This window comes from Bidens hawaiensis, unplaced genomic scaffold, assembly GCF_021521415.1.
Source record: "Bidens hawaiensis isolate Kalapana, Puna unplaced genomic scaffold, B.hawaiensis_p1.1 tig00057597_1, whole genome shotgun sequence".
Lineage (NCBI taxonomy): Eukaryota > Viridiplantae > Streptophyta > Magnoliopsida > Asterales > Asteraceae > Bidens > Bidens hawaiensis.
In genome coordinates, this window is record NW_027506391.1 from 33,362 (window position 1) to 43,296 (window position 9,935).

Genomic DNA, 9,935 nt, shown 5'->3' on the forward strand with positions numbered 1-9,935 from the left:
AAATATAAATACAATACATACATAATCATACAAAAAATATCTAGTCTAGCTGGCTTACAGGTAGTTTTGGTTGATGGTCGAGATATTATCGAACCAAGTTACAATTTAGCTTAACTTTGTAAACGCCTATACATTAGGCGACTTTCTGCTAGTATTTGGGGCTCTAAATGTTAGCCTATAAATAAATTGATTAAAAATTACACTTGACAATACAAGTTATTGCTTCGAGTCGAGTAATTTATATCCTTAAAGCAATTCTGCCTCATCATTCAATAGAACAATGTGATTTGAGTTTGTAGCGAATTACTCCCTAAGATACAAAAAGCAACGAGTAGTATACCTTAGTGATAACTGATAAGCAATTTGAATTTACAAAGTTTTTAAGGATTTTAAGTAACTATAGAATCATGTTTGGATCCTAACACAATTAATAAAGAAAAGTTGCCAGCTTAATTTGATTATTTGAGATACAACCAGTGACGAATTCAAGAATTTTTTTAGTGGGTTCACTGTTCGGGCCGGTTTGATGGTTCGGGTCAGTTCGGTCGTTCAGGTCGCATCGGCGATTCGAGTCTGTTAAGGTTTATCACATAATAAAAACCGCTTGTAATTTCTTCGAATGATCGATGATACAGCCATCAAACTGTGATCATCAAAGGATGAGGAACTTACAGGTGAAGTCAAGTAGGTTCCGGATGTTAAATGACAATTGGAACAGACTCACATTAGTTTGTTGATCATTTGTTGGGGCTTGAGAATAGTTATTCAATTCATTTGTTCAGTTTTTTATATTTCATTTGTGTTTCACTTTGTAATTAAGTAAATTAAAAGTATATATAAAGCTGTAAAAGGTTTCTAATGATTATGATCATATATTAAGGTATACGTGTGTGTGTGTAAACTGTTAGCTATGAATACTGAGTTAAATGTAAACTAAAACAATAAAACTTCTTTTAATGATTGCTTTATAACCACATTTACTTAGAAATTGTTTAACCAGCTAAAAAATGGAAAAATATATGAGAAAACGGTTAGAAAAGGGACTTGAACCTAGGTTCTCACAATGGAATGGCAAGTTGTTTACTATTAAACCAAGATTTCTGTTTGTATAGGGATTAACTTACAATTTATTTATGGGTTCACTCTCATATTTTATATAGGCATTCTATATAGAATCCGAAACTCAGTGGGTTCCCGTGAACCCACACCCACACACGTAGATCCGCCCCTGGACACAACAACCAAACATATAACTAGACAAACTTATCTTGGGCCTACAGGCCATATACTAATAAACCAATAATAATAATTAATAATACTAACTATTATAATTAACAGAACCCAATGGTCATGGATGAAAGGATGTTTCCACAGCTAACCGTGCTCGAGTGAGAGGAATCAATGGATGGGTGACCTTTGGAAAGTTCCCACGGGCAACAAATAACATATTTGAGAGCTCCTAGTAGACAAGGCGAACAGCATTAGTTGGTTTGAGAGACAGAATGTTACACCTATTCTCTATTATACTAGATATCTAGATAGTTGTGTTAAGATCCAAACAGATTCGTTAATTACTTGGAATCCTTATAACAGGGAAAATTCAATCGGCTTATCACCAAAATATTAGTTACCTTTATCAGTAGTAGATTTTATACACCCTCCGATCTTCCACTCAGTTTTGAATTATGGATAGCGTGGACAAATCTGCAGGCATCATTTAATATGAGAAAAATGCAGCCATTGGAAGGACCATTTTCATAAAAGTAGGTTAAACTCTTAACAAGCATGGAAACCAACAGGGAGAGTAGAGAGTAGAACCTGGTTGTTTAACTAGTATCTGTCATCCCAATTTGTATCATCTTCAACTTCCAAAAGTTTCTCTTCAGAAGGAATCCAAACTTTTCCTTTCAATATTTGATGACATGTTAGCCTCACATGTCAAACAATCCAATATCTTACCTGGCCATTCATTTGATTTGACACTTGGGCCTTATAACTGAAACGATATAGAATGAACCCTCATGTATATATAAGGCGTATACTATCATTTGAAGGCCATCAGTTGCTCTTTTAGTTGAAAGTTGATGCTCAAAATATGGAAAAGTTTAATTTTCATTCTCGAATACATTAAGCATACCCTACGGTGAATGTTCAGCAGAAAATGTAAAAAGAAAAGTTATAGCACAACAAAGTTTCGTGAGGTTTAGGACTAGCCTTACATAATATACAACACACAACCTTCATGTATTAATCAAGCTGATGCCTTTGTTCCTAAACACATTCTCTTAAAACCTTTTTCATCATTCTGATTACCTGCACTCGCAATCTTGTCACTTTCTTTAGCCTCGATTGAACACTTCTTGTATGGTCTGAATCCAGAGCGATGAACATTCTCACCTCTCAAGACTACAAAACCATTACTATTACTTTCCCCTGGTTTTTGGCTCGTCCTGTTTAGGTCAAACTCAATGTTCTTGTTTATACTCTGTTGACCCTTCTCTGCTACTGTAGAATTATCTGAGTAGCTTTGTGGCAGTACTTGTCTGGAAAAAAGGGCTTGAAAAGCAAGTCGCGCCTGCATGTCAAACACAAAGAAATACAAGTTATATTACATCTATGTTTCTAGTTTTCAGAAGATATGGCATAAATAAGTTACTCGCCTCTTCAGAGGCCACTTTCCATGATTCATTTGGGCTGATAGTGATTTTACCAATATGGGAAATAGACTCCTTAACATCTAACCTTCTAGTTTCTTCTGTTTCTTTCCCGTCTTTTTCTAAACCATCCATCTCAAATTCACTGCTAGAAGTGGTGTTAGAACCACAAGAAGACCGATCAATTTGTTTGCCAACATTAGTTTTGCTTGAATCATTAAAATTTACCACTGATATTGTTTCCTTGTTGTTTAACTTCTTTTCGAGCTCGTCTGATGAATAAGATAGCTCAGCATCCATCTTCTCTTCTGAAGCAGCCTTCTTTGTTCTAGTACTAACTATTTTTACTTGATTTCAGTCTGCTGGTGTCCCAAAATTACAAGAATACGCTCCCGGAGAAAATGGAGTGCAAACATGAAACCATGAGCTGCCCACCATGCAGTTGCAGCCGCTACAGTAGCAGCAGCAATGGCAGCCATGCTAGGATTCACCCCGAGATTCAATTGATCTCTTGAAAAAAAATCTGGAGAGGAAGCTTCTGTATTTGTAGGATGATAGAAATTAGATGCAAAGCTTGCTGCAGCAGGATTCTGTAGCAGAGATGAAACAATGACACTGCTTGCAGATGCTGCTGCTGCTATGTTACCAAATAGGTTAGCTGGGTTGGGGTGCTTTTGCACTTCTCCCAACTTATTATCTCTCGATTCATGAAATGACATCTGTATTGAACCACTAGTTTTTGCACTAACTTCTTGATGTACATCAACAACTTGTACAGGAACCTGCCTCGGGCAGGTTTGATTACACCGTGTGTCGTTTATTAAATTCACATGTTTATCAGAATATCGACCTTGAATGGCTTTCTTTGCAAAGTGTGAGCTCTCAAATAATGAGCTATTATTGATATTTGTGTGCTTAATGTCATCTTGCTTTCTGGTTTCATTAATGACACAAGGCTCATTTGGTATGGAATTTTCGTTTTCTAAGGGAAGCGAAGCACATGGACCTTCAATGTCATTTTGAGCTTCCACATTTGTTTTTTCATTTTCCAGATTCTTCGTGTGGCTGGTTTTCTGGTATGGAAAGAAACCGAATGTATAAGCGTTTAACACATAGAATCAATATCAAGTGAATACGCAAATAAAACTTGTATACCTCAAGGTCCTGTGCATGAGTTGTTCTAGGATAAGGATAAGTTGGTTTCCTTTTAGGGCGTGGAGGTGGAATTTCAATATCAAGAGCTTGTCCTATTGGAACTCCTTTAGCAACCGCCTCTTTCTCCAACTATTAGAATTAAAAAGGATATTACAATAAGCAAAACTCCATTTTACATGGCAACTCTTCCTGTGCAAATAAAATGTGATTCATAAGTGTGAAATAGATTTTCACAGCACGCTGATATCAAATGTACATCAACAGCAAACCACATATTTAAAGAAGAGTGACTTACCTCACAGTGTAAGTTGAAGATAAAACACATATGCAAAAAAAAGTAAACAACTGACCTTCGTAAAGAACTTTTATGCATGACTTCCGTTCTGCACCACTGTTTTAGTTCCAATATATTCTGCATTATACATACATTAATGACACAATGGTGTCAACAAAACATATCCATGATATTTGGAAAAAAAAATCATTGTAATTTGCAGATAATATGATAAATAAACCAAGAATAAGGGTTTTTCTTATGGATACTAAAGGCAAGGATTGTAAGATTCCAAGCAAAATAATAATCTCAAAAACCCTTGGTACCTTCTATCCGTCGCCAAGCTCGCCCATATAGTTTCAGGGCTTCTAAAAATCTATTATGCTCGTCTTCTGTCCATCGTTCACGTTGTTTTGTTATTGTATAGGGTTTTCTAGTCTGGAATAAATTTGATTTTAATTTACATATAACACGCATAAGATTCATGATTTCGGTTAAACATAAAATTACCTTAATGTTGAGTTTCTCCAAAGAGGAGGAGGAGTCCATCTAAAACAGAGCTTCAAATCCTCCTGCACAAATTCAGGATCCAAAAGCTAACTATCATCCTCACAGGCTCCAATTCCCATTTGCGACCAGGAAATAAGCGAAGACTTTGTAGTATTCAGTACCAATACTGCAAATAAGGGTGAGCATAAACTAAACAGAACCATTAAAGTAACAAAATCACTAACTAAGTAATACAAACATTCAAATACATTAACGATCATAGCGATATCGTTCCTTAATTTCTGTAATTAAGAGTAATTCAACCATGAACCAATAGTACCATAACTACAGAACAAGTAATTATAAAATACTGAAATCCTTACCAAAATGAGCCGGATAATCCCAAAACCTACAAAAATTCACGAGCCGCAGAGTAAAACAAACTTGAATCAGTAGCGAGAAAAACAGTTTGAAGCCCTAAAACTGAAGCAGAAAACGCATACTCGTCATCGGATGGTGAATCCGATCAGCATCATCATCATCATCGTGTGTAGCAATCGATGTTGCAATAATGATTAATAAATAAGTTGGATCGAATTCTGTGGAATGAAGAAGCAGAGAGAGGAGTAATGAGCATAGGATTTGGATGAATCTGAGCCACAAACAAATGCGGGTTATGACTTTTTGCTTATTTGGGAAACAAAAGGGTTTTTTTAATTTGAGGCTGGAAACGAGGATGAGTGACACGTGGAGAGATGCTAGCGGTAGATAGGCACCATCCCGTGCACTTTTATATTTTGGCTAGGTTTGGTTTGGTTTGTTACTTAATACCAGCCAGAAAGAAAGGCGTTGTTAAGTATCCACCACAAGTTCCCACGGAAGGCAACTTGAGGCAGTGGATGGATGCCTGGTGTTTCTTATTATTATTTTATGTTATCTACTAAAGATTAGATTAGATTAGATTAGATTAGATTAGATTAGATTAGATTAGATCAGATCAGATTTGATGCTATTCTAAAGAAAAGTAATAGATAAATAACTAAAAATCTACTTAGATTTTAATGGAACCTATATTACTTGGTGCTTGAGATTTCTTATTTTATATTCTTATAATTTTTCTTTAAGTTAATAAGTTAAACAAGTGTAACTTATGAAACTTTCCATCTCACAATATAAGCAATCCCAAACACCTTATTATTTTTCAAAAAATGTATAAGTTATAAGTTCGTAAAAATAAGCAATACCAAACACCCCCTATATGTCAATTAAAACAAAAGAAAATCAAGGTTCCAAGTTATGGAAGACTTCAACCACATACGAAAATATGTTCTAAGAACATGCTTATTCATAATGCTCTATTTCCAGACAATTTAAGTTATGTGACGTTTAGTCAATATTTTAATACTTTATAAAAAAAAGGTGTAGAAATAACTCTCTTCAAAACTCTACAGGTCATTAGTTAAACATTTTTGTGTGCATTTCTTATTTTTTTAATTAAAACTAAACAAATATATTTCATTAAATTAAAAAAAAGTTAATTTTTTCAAAACCGAACTATCGAGATTTCCCATTTCTTGTCAATTACGTTCAAATCATTAACGCCGTCATATTTTAACTTACATGAGGGGATTTTTTTTTTTGGTCTTTTATTCCATATTCGAATACCTATATTGTCACACCCCGACTTAGGGCCTAGGCATGTGACCAATAGTTGATACATGTTTTGTAAATAAATATATCAGAGTTTAGCGGAAGTCTTTAATTTATATTAAAAAATTAATATATCTTTTTGAAACATTTTTATACTTAAAATATTAAAATATTTAACTTATTTGGAAAGTTTCTCGGATAATATCTATCCAAGTGTTTACTTTATAAACTTTGTTTAAATATTGTTTGCAATATTTTAATGACTTAAAATTGAGCCATCTCTACCTTGCGAGCGTCTATCTTTTTGAATGGCTCTAATTCGTTGCTACATGTACTAATATGTTTCCCTGATATATGGGGGAGGGGGGGAATGTGTCAGCGATATGCTGGTGAATCATTGACTCTAAAAACATTTTATAAATCTTTCTTTGACTGACAAGATAGTTTACTTGAACACACTCAGCAGAAACGTCTTTTATTTTTGGGATTGTGCCACTGCCATACACACACAATTACGGTTTTTCGGGAATTGACGTCCATTGGAGAACTTTTATTATGATCTCTAGTCTGCGGCCACATAGCCTTGATTGATAGCCTAGATTAATTATGTTTGGATCCACACATGTGTACTCGGTCTGAGTTGCTTTTATTTTCTATCTTGTAAAATTATGAACCATATAATCCCTTAAATCTTTATGTAGAGATCACGCAATCTCATAAAATTTATGACCGTCTTTGTTTGAGATAAACAACCCATTTATCTTGACTGAAAAAGGTTTAACGTATTCACCGGTGCTTGTCTGTTCTGAATGATGTGATGATCTCGTTTGAAAACCTTTATGAATGAATGATTGATTGGCCTATAATAAAATAGGTTTATATAAACACCTGGATCATCTCTTAATCCGGCTACAGACCTTTAGTCTGGTTTTGATAGCTTTAAACTTTGATTTATCTTTTGTTTGAATAAGATAATAGATCTGAAAGCTTTTTCTTTATTTGCTAATCATGTGCTATGTTTCTTCTTCAAGAAGAAATGTCTATGATATGTTTCTTCTTCAAGAAGAAAAGTCAATTATCTATATTCTTTGTATAATATCTTATATATTTTAGTAATGAAGAAATAATATACTAACTATATCCTCATTTATTTAAAATTCCATATTTCTTACTTTTTAAAGAAACATTATTTTAACTTAATCTTTGTATTTATAATTCTTGATCAAGGTCTAGGCTATACCCCTTACTAGGGTCTAAGCCTTAAAATATAATAAAATAATAACTTAGGCAGAACCCTACCTTATGCGGGTATACAGAGTTTATATACCTAATCTTGTACGAGCAGCACTTCTACTCTATGTCGCGTACTAAGGCTTTAATTAGCGGAACTTCGGAGCTTGGCATGCATTACGAGGTCGTCACGCGCTACGAGGTCGGCACACAAAACAAGGTGCGCCGGTCGTCGGGATTTGTCGGCACGAACTTCGAGGTGTCGTCGATATATGGCACGGTTTACGAGGTGATGATTATCGGGGTCGAGGCACAGAAACCGAGGTAGAGAGAGTAATTCTATAGAGAGAAAGTGATTTGGTGAGACAGGAATGAGCCGTGAACCCTTCTATTTATAGCTGAAATCCGGTCCTATCACGATACGCAATGGACCCTTTCTTATGGTCATCGCGTATCGCGATGACTCATGTTTGGCCTGACACATCTGCCATGTGTCACCCGGATGCGACACGTGTCGCTGAGTCATAACGAACCATCACGTATCGCGAGGGCCTTGTTCTTGGACTCATCGTGTATCGCAATGGGTTCTTGGATACAATCTTTTTTCAATTTTGGTCCCTCAACTTTGATAAATTGACATGTTTGGGTCTATCTCTCATTGTCCAAAAATACTAAGGCGGCTCGTGGCGATGCGAGCGTGCGAAGTGCGCCACATTGCGTCGTCGCCATCGCCATCGACCTCGCCCGAGCTCGAGCCCGTGCGCATCGGGTGCTCCGCACCCTCCGCTAGGACCACTTGTTGCATGCTTGGCATAAAAGAATATTACTATGGAAACTTTCTTCTTTATAAAGTGTTTCTATTTCTTTACCACTTTTCATGTAGGATGAATTCCATTTTTCTTATTTATACCCATGTGGAATGCTTCCATTTTCTTACATCCTTCTATATGTGATGAAGTTTTATTTTTCCATATCCTTAACATGAGATGACTTTCTTTATTGAATATTTTTATTTCCTTATAAAATGTTTTTATTTTCTTTATTTAAATTTTCTCATTACTTATTTTAGAGAATAATTTTGATTCTTCAATTTTACTAAGTTGTCAAATATGAACCAAAATTTTGAGGATGTTACATTTATGAACATGTTTATAAGTTAAGGGGGAAAACTGTACAATTATCAATAATATTACAGATCTAGATCTAAAACCTACAAATACAAAGATGAAGAAGATGAGGGGGGGGGGGGGTGTCACAGATAACGCCGAATAGGGGTTGTTCATCATTTTTTATTTATAGGACTATCCAAATCCGAAAATTCAGATATTTGATATTCGGGTGTCACAGATAACGCCGAATAGGGGTTGTTCATCATTTTTTATTTATAGGACTATCCAAATCCGAAAATTCAGATATTTGATATTCGGATTTTTGAATACGGATTTTTTTGAAACCCCATAGTTGTTATCTGATGTGTTGTAAAACACACTTATTTTTCCGTACCATTTTATCACCTTTTTATTACTAATTTATGTAATAAATAATGTTTTTAACTCGTTTTAACTTGATCTTACAAAGTTTATTATTTTGTGTAGGTGACGAGTTTTAAAAGAGAAAAGGTTCAGGTTTTTGAAGATATTGGAGGCCTTTATGATCAAATTAACAAGACAAAAGCTCAAAACCCGACTCAAGCCCGCTAGAGAAAGCCTTGCATGTCTTAATATATAATATGACTTAAAGAATAAAAAAAAACCCTAAGACCTACCCACTGGGCAGCGGCGATCGGAACAGGAAGCGTCAAAGAGAAAGCTAAATTGTGTTCAAGCAAGTGGACTCTTAGGGAATTGGAGGTTGTCTCCTTAAAAGAGACAAGATTTATTATTGTTTCTTGGTAGAAACTCACGTGAAGCTAGTGGCCAGAAAAAAAGAAAGAACAAAAAAATATTAATAATCAACTCCATGTTGATTAGTTGTTTACGTACGACAAGGGAAGTAAAATAATATTGTTCTTGAATGTTTGTGATTAAGGGAAATAGAAGGCTGTTCAACAAAGTTTATTGGTTTGATTTTCTATTTTCTTTAGTTATGAATTTAGCTTTTAAGCTTATTAATTTTGTGTTATCTATTATTATTATGAGTAGTTAAACTATTTGCACTACCTAGGTAGAGATGAATATTAACATTGTTTGACGATTTATTTGGTTTTTATTAGTTACACGACGTATTATTATTGAAAAGCTTTAATTAATTTTATCTTTGATGTGTTAGTTATTGTTTTTATATAATTTTTGCATGTGATTCTCCTTATTGTCTTGATTGATTGATTTTGTATCGTTTGGTTAGGGTTTTTTGGTCAGGTCATAGACTTGGTGTTTTTGATCTGTTTGTGGTTAGCGCGACCATAAGAATCTTGAGTGCAATTACTTATTAAAATTCAATAGTTTCACCTTCCTTGCGACCGAGAGGTAATAGGGAGTCGGTTT

At 34.8% G+C, this 9,935-nt stretch overlaps 1 pseudogene across 1 annotated transcript; it reads right to left on the reverse strand.

The window, feature by feature from the left end:
- Window positions 1-1,936: 1,936 nt before the first annotated feature.
- On the reverse strand, window positions 1,937-4,682 carry LOC143617726 (protein LATE ELONGATED HYPOCOTYL-like; annotated as a pseudogene). The gene is made up of 6 exons (XR_013150876.1): window positions 4,594-4,682; window positions 4,410-4,521; window positions 4,160-4,221; window positions 3,810-3,938; window positions 2,661-3,727; window positions 1,937-2,575 (listed from the first exon to the last, which is right to left on the reverse strand). The product of XR_013150876.1 is annotated as a protein LATE ELONGATED HYPOCOTYL-like (transcript).
- Window positions 4,683-9,935: the final 5,253 nt, after the last annotated feature.